The sequence below is a fragment of the Coffea arabica genome, chromosome 6e (genome assembly GCF_036785885.1).
Source record: "Coffea arabica cultivar ET-39 chromosome 6e, Coffea Arabica ET-39 HiFi, whole genome shotgun sequence".
NCBI lineage: Eukaryota > Viridiplantae > Streptophyta > Magnoliopsida > Gentianales > Rubiaceae > Coffea > Coffea arabica.
Genome location: NC_092321.1, coordinates 18,288,440 through 18,295,544, shown reverse-complemented (window position 1 = coordinate 18,295,544; position 7,105 = coordinate 18,288,440). Strand labels below are relative to the sequence as shown.

The 7,105-nt window shown below is 37.3% G+C and overlaps 1 non-coding gene across 1 annotated transcript; it reads left to right on the top strand.

Moving 5' to 3' along the window:
• Positions 1-1,433: 1,433 nt before the first annotated feature.
• LOC113697634 (small nucleolar RNA R71) lies at positions 1,434-1,540 on the top strand. Its single transcript, XR_003449920.2, has one exon. It is a non-coding gene; the product is annotated as a small nucleolar RNA R71 (small nucleolar RNA).
• Positions 1,541-7,105: the final 5,565 nt, after the last annotated feature.

Below are 7,105 nucleotides of genomic sequence, written 5' to 3'. Positions count from 1 at the left end.
TGTTCATCCTCCATGTCAAGCACATAAAAATCAGTTCGAAAAACCAATTCATTAATTTTCACTAAAACATCTTCAATCAACCCGTCAGGGTATGCATTGGTCCTGTCAGCAAGTTGGATTATTATCCCAGTCTCTTTTAAAGGTCTTAAGTTCAAGGAAGCAAAAATGAATTTGGACATGACATTAATTGAGGCTCCTAGGTCTAACATGGCCTTTCCAATCAAAGTATTACCTATCCTACAAGGAATAGTAAACATACCTGAGTCTCCACATTTCGGTGGAAGCTTCCTTTGTAGAATTGCTAAAACATTCTCTCCAACTATAACTCGTTCATCTCCCTTCAATCGCTTGCGATTGGTACACAAGTCCTTCAAAAATTTTGCATATCTGGGTACTTGTTTAATCGTATCTAGGGGGGTATGTTGATTTCCACCTTGCGAAAGATCTCTAGAATCTCTTTTTCCTTGTCTTGCTTCTTTGGTTTCTCTAACCTGCCAGGAAAGGGAGGTGGATTAGTTTTAGCTATAGTAGTTGGGTTCGGGAGTACCTTTGTATTTTTGTTGTCTCGGCCCTCCTCTTCCAATTCTTTCTCAATCCGTACCTCGTCCTTGTCTTTAGGAATAACAAGTTCGGGTCCTTGGATTTCTTTGACACTCCTCAAGGTCATTGCACTTACATTCTTTGGATTTACCTCAAGTTGAGATGGCAACTTTCCTTGAATTTGAGATTCCAAACGGTTTATCGTTATGGCCATTTGATTCATTTGATTTTGCAATAATTGCACCTGTCCCATTTGATTTCTCATGCTTTGCAAGTTTGAATCCGTCTTTTGTTGATTAGCAAGTAATTGCTTCATCATCTCTTCCATAGACAGACTTGAATTTGAAGGAGGAGGTGGTGGTGGTGGTGGGCGAGGATGGTACTGCTGTTGGTACCTTTGTGGCCTATTTGGCACAAAATTAGGCTGTCTATTCCCTCCATAGTTAAGATTGGGGTGATCCCTCCAACTATGATTGTAGGTATTTGAGTATGGATCATATGACTTTCTTGGCACAGGCGCGTGGCCAGCCATGCTCACATGTTCTGTATTTTCTTCCCGAATCAATGGATACATTTCTGTAAAATGACTCACGGCGGTGCATACCCCACAAACTTTGGCTTGCGAGGCACTTCCCACAGCTAGTTGTCGCACAAAAGATGTCAATTCGGAGAGCTGCTGTTGGATAGATGAAGTTTCTACCTCATTCACCCTACGTGTCGGGATGTCCTCTCTTGAACCAAATTGCTGTGAATTCTCGGCCATCCCTTCAATCAACTCCTATGCTCCTCGAGGAGTTTTGTTCACCAACGCCCCTCCACTTGCAGCATCGATTATGCTTCTGTCCCTGAAAAGTAGTCATTCATAGAAATATTGAATAAGTAATTACTCACTTATCTGATGCTGAGGGCATTTGATATACAGTTTCTTAAACCTCTCCCAGTACTCATAGAGAGATTCACCTGGATATTGTTTGATGGCACATATCTCCTTTCTTAGACTTGCAGCTCGAAGGAAAGTACTTGTCTAAGAATTTTTTCTTCAGTTGATCCCATGTGGTGATACTACCAGGCGGTAGGTAGTAGAGCTAGTCTTTTGCGGAGTCCTTCAAAGAGAAGGGGAAAGCCCTCATTTTTATTTGTTCTTCTGTAATTCCAGGAGGTTTCATGCTGTTGCAAACGACATCGAACTCTTGCAAGTGCTTGTAGGGCTTCTCACCTGGTAAATCATGAAAGATGGTAAGAGATGAATAAGACCAGATTTTAGCTCAAAAGGAGTATCATCATTTAAATATGAAAAAGTAATGCACAAGGGCTACTGATTTAAATCAGGAATAGCCAACTCCCTTAGTGTTCGTGCATTTGCCATAGTGACTTCCTCTTGGTCTGAATCACTCGAATTGTCACTAGACAAATTTGTCGGTTCAGCTTCTGGATTAAGTCCCTGAGATGCAATACGGTTTTGCTCCTCCCTGAGCCGCCTGGTTTCTTTCCTAGTTCTACGCGTGGTCTTCTCTATTTCAGAATCGAAAACTAATTCGCCTGTACGAGAAGAGCAAGGCATAAACTAGAAAAATACCAGAAAATTAGAACAAAAATGAACTTAAAAAGAAATAAATATTAACGCCAGTCCCCGGCAACAGCGCCAAAAAATTGACAGGTGTCGAGCCTGTGCAATAATAAATTCCTGCTCGAGAAAAATAAAATTTCTGTGTATAGTAGTGAGCAGGGTCGATCCACAGGGACTGAAAAAATTCGGTTCTTTTCAAATTTGGGATAAGGGGGATTTTTTTATCAAAATTAAATTAAAAATAAATACTTAGACAATTCAACCAAAAATAAATAAATATAACTAAAAATAATTAATCAAATAATATAAATATAAATAGAAATTAAATAAAATGATAATTAAATTCTAGTCAAAGATACAACTACACAGACACAGTCCATTCATCCGATCATTGATGCAAAGAAGGTTCACTTAATTTTATTAACAAGTTAGTTATAGCCGCCGATAAGCTCTAACGACCAGGTTTTCCTTAATTTATTGATAACCAAGGTACGACCGTTGATTACCCCTAACCAGGAAATATTCTTAGGTACGACCGTAGGAATTAATTTTCTAATTGCTTTAAAAACTAGAAAAGTCTAACCCAAATTAATAACACGCTACGAGAGTTATTTAAATTAGATTGCATGCTCCCCTAGTATAAGAAAATACTAGTTGCCACTTATATTAATCAACTAAACAATTACAGATTAAATTGATTAAATTGACAAGAGATTAAAAAGTCAAATTGCACATCGAGCCCTTGATATCCAATTAATAAAATAATTCCATGAAAATTAAAATAGAAAACATGCAAATATTAACAAAATTAAGGAACACATAAAATTAATTAGATCTCACAGATATTTGGGACTGCGTCTTCGTATTGACTAGAGTAGAAAATTAGCTACGCCTCATAAGAAAATCTCCACGCAATTTAATTAAATTTGAAGACATAAATATTCTTGCTAGTAATTGAAAATGAAACTTGATTCTCCGAAATCTAATACAAAATACTTAGTCTCATGGAAGAGACGGAAGAAAAATACATCAAACCAATCAAACCACTCCCTATTCTCTCCTATGGAGCATCCCCGGAGAGAAAACTACGAACTAATCTAATAGCTAGAAGCACTCACCCCCTTCCCTCGTCTAATGTCTTGATACATAAAGAAACAAGACAAGAAAACCAAAAGCAAAAGTCCAATTTGCTTCTTTTCCACTGAAAGCATGCCTAGACAATCCACCATAAAAGGAAGCATCCAATGCCTTTTTATTATTTTATTTGAACACTAGTTTCCTAAGAGAACTAGTGACGTAGGAAGCAAATTGGAAAAGCTTAATCATCAAAGCCAACAATGAATATATCTCCCACAATAAGAACTAGCTTTCTACGTAGTCCCCTTTAGATAATGAAAGAAAGCATCATCCCAATTAATTCCAGCACAAATACACCCGTGGAGCCTAGCTTGTATTTTCTTTTAGAAACTTCCCACATGTGGAGTATTTGTTGTAAGAAGATTTCTCTTTTCTGCTCCACTTCCTGAAATTATATCCAAATACCAAATATAAATATCTATTGACAATTAAAACAATATTTGGCAAGGATAAATAGGAGAATTAACGATAAAATTACTAACAATTAACACCCTATCAATCATATAGCCATAAACTTCATCTACTCCCTAGATAAAGGAGTTTAGCTACTCATAAATGATATAACAATCAAACTCACAAATTTATTCATACAAAACATCATTAAGTACAAGTACAAGTAAGATAAAGGAAAGCTTACCCAATTAATGGTGAAACCTTCAAATTTCTGCTATGTTCTTGCACAAGATGATTACAAGTGAAACCTCCAAAATGCTTCTTCAAGAACACCTAGGTAGAGAGAAAAATTATCACCAGAAGGAAAACTAGCTACGTAAGAAGATATCTGGCTTCTCCCCTGTTTTTCTGTATAAAAAGATAGTAGAAGATCTTTTCTCTTCCTTCGTGATTTGCTTCACAAGATTGTGTGTGAGAAGTTAAAGATATGATGTTTTTCTTTTGTCTACAACTCATTTGGTCTTCTCTTTTGTTGTAGAAGCATGTGCCACCATTTTTCCTCTCAAAAGATAGCTGAAAAGTTGAGCGAAAAGTAAGAAAAACGACTGAACCACTTGCTGAGAAAAGAGACAGATCCGAGTCTCGGATCCGAGGGGTGAAGTTTGGATCCGAGCTCGGATCTCTGGGATCCGAGGACTTTTATGATTGATCCGAGCTCAGATCCTTAAGGCCTCAGATACCTAGTCCCGCAAAAATACACAAGGGCTCGGATCTCCCTTAGAGCACACGGATCCGAGCTCGGATCCGTACTCTTGAATTTCCAGTTTTTCATTTCTTCCATTTTTTATTCATTTTTGCTCCCTAGTTCTCTTGTACTTTATCCTCAGGACGATTCTTACAATTCCTTTCAATCGTGCATGAATTCCATTTATCCATATTCTTCATAATTTCACAAAATTAACGTATTAATCCACACATTTATCAAGTTTTGAATATTTAAATAAAATTTAATCAATTATCACAAAAAGTATTCAAATATAGCTTTAATCTTCACAAAATATACCAAAAGTTCATGTCAAACTTGTACAAAATATATGATAAATATTCTCTTATCAAATTCCCCCACACTTGAATCATTGCTTATCTTCAAGCAATTTTACACATACTTTATCACAATGATTCAAGAGATAAAATAATATATAATTTTGTCAAATTTAATTCCTCATAACCTAGAAATCACTCATTATGGCATTTCTCAGATTACACTAAATACTCATAATATTCAATTAAAGAAAAATAATTATGCCTTAAATTCAAACACATTCACTTCTATTTCTCATTTTATCCTAATTCCACAAATAAGCAAATCATCTAATCAATTCCATGGCCGTCCTCATCCTATGATCATCAAACTTTAACAAATGAGAGGGATTTATTGACTTTTACATTACTTAAATAGTGAAAATGCCTTTTTACGTGAAAATCTGACACTTTTAGGTGAAGACCCCCGATTACTCAACATTTCACTTATTCAAGTTGCAAGCATAATCTTAATTCCAATACCTTTTGACGCGAATGTTGACATTTGTGGATGCTAACCCCCGTTACTCAGTATGTCAATCATTGGAGTAGTTTTTTTTTTTTTTGAGATAATCCATCAAACTCATAGAAACTATATAAGAAAAATCAAAGGATGAATCTGGCCTTGTCTTGACTATATTAATCACTCATTTATAAAATTAAGTAAAAATGAGAAATATCATGAAATATGCAAAATTCTAAGCATAATTTTTCTTATTTAACCGAATATACTTTCCAAAATGCAAAAATCCTAATAGCATAATAATTTATTCCAAGCAACAATGAGAATTAAACCTTGCCAAAATACATATAATATTTTATCCAATGGAAGAATTAGGCATTTAGAATTGAACATTTTGGCCATTAAATTTGGAATATAGGAAAATATTTTAAAAAAAATTTTGACAGAGTTTTCCCTTAAAAATTGATAAAACTCCCTACCAACATCCTCAAATTCCAGAAAATTATCCTCATTTCAACAATTATAAGCCATAAACATCACGCATTTCAAGACAAAATCATTTATAAGATAAAGTAATCCCTCCCCCACACTTAAAATTCACAATGTCCTTATTGTGAGAAAGGTAAAAGAAACTGAAACTTCCCTCATATAAATGATGAAGCAATATGAAGCCTTTAATCCTCACGATCATCCCAAATTCTGTTCAAAATGAAGCCACATGTACCAAAAATCATAAGTAGCACAAGGTAATCCAAAAATAAAAGCTGCGAAGTTTAGCTTGACACAAGAAAAGAAAAAGAAATAAATAAAAGATCCAATCTGCTAAAGAGTTTCATGGCTGCTCGGAACCGAGGGTCTACGGCCTCCTCAACTCCCTGAGAACCATGTGAAATACCCACATTTCCCTCCTCCTGATGAGGGTTCGGAGTAGATGACCGGCGGATGTGGAAATGATCATCCATCGCTCGAAGACGTCTATCCTGCCCGTCGAGATGCTCAGTCATCATCCGCTCGGTCTGATCAATGCGCTCCATCACACGTGTCTTCATATAACAAATGGCATTGAGGATCTCTTGCCATTTGGATTGCGACGGAGGTGGTGGTCGTGGAATGGGAGGCGGAAGAGTCTGCTGTGCCTCACTGCCTTCAGCTTGCTCTTGTGGTACAGTGTGAGGTGGAGGTTGAGCTGAATTTGAAGCTTCTCCAGTGTCCCGAACTAGAGCTACTCCGAAATCCATAGGAATGCCCAAAGCCTTGAGTATAGAGGCATTTACCTCTTTGGCACACCTAGTAACAATGGCTCGCTCGGTTCCGAGAGGAACCTTAAGCTTCTCAAAGAGCAAGGAGAGTAGGCAAGGGAACCCAAAACAGGTCTCACCAGCCCTCATGCGAGCTGTGGTCCGCATGTAGCTGATGATGATGTTGGGTAGAGGAATACCGGTCAATTGTCCACCAATTCCATGCATTATCTTATCCAAAAAGTATAAATCACTGTTGCAGAGCTCTCGTTTTCCACTCTTCTTCAGTACCACATTAAAGGAAAAGAGATAAAATATCAGATGGTACCGATGCTCGAAAGAGTCTGCGATACAGTGAGCTTTTTCGAACTTTCTCGCTCACGATACTGACTCTTAAGGCGTACCACAGCTTCTCTCACTTGCCAATAGTCACGTGCCTTGAACTCCTTAGCTAATTTGACATCTTCTCCAATTTTTTTGAGTTTGACAATTTTGGCAATTGTATCTCGAGCGAGAGCCACTCTCGTGCCCCTAACCCAAGAGACGATGAGGTTGGCACTGTGGTTTTGTTTATCTTCTACATTGGCGTAGAACTCCATAACCAGGTTGGGATAGTAGTGCTTGGGCAACTGAAGGATGTCCTCCCATCCAAGGCTTTTGAATACCGTGGAGATGTGGTAGTGTGCA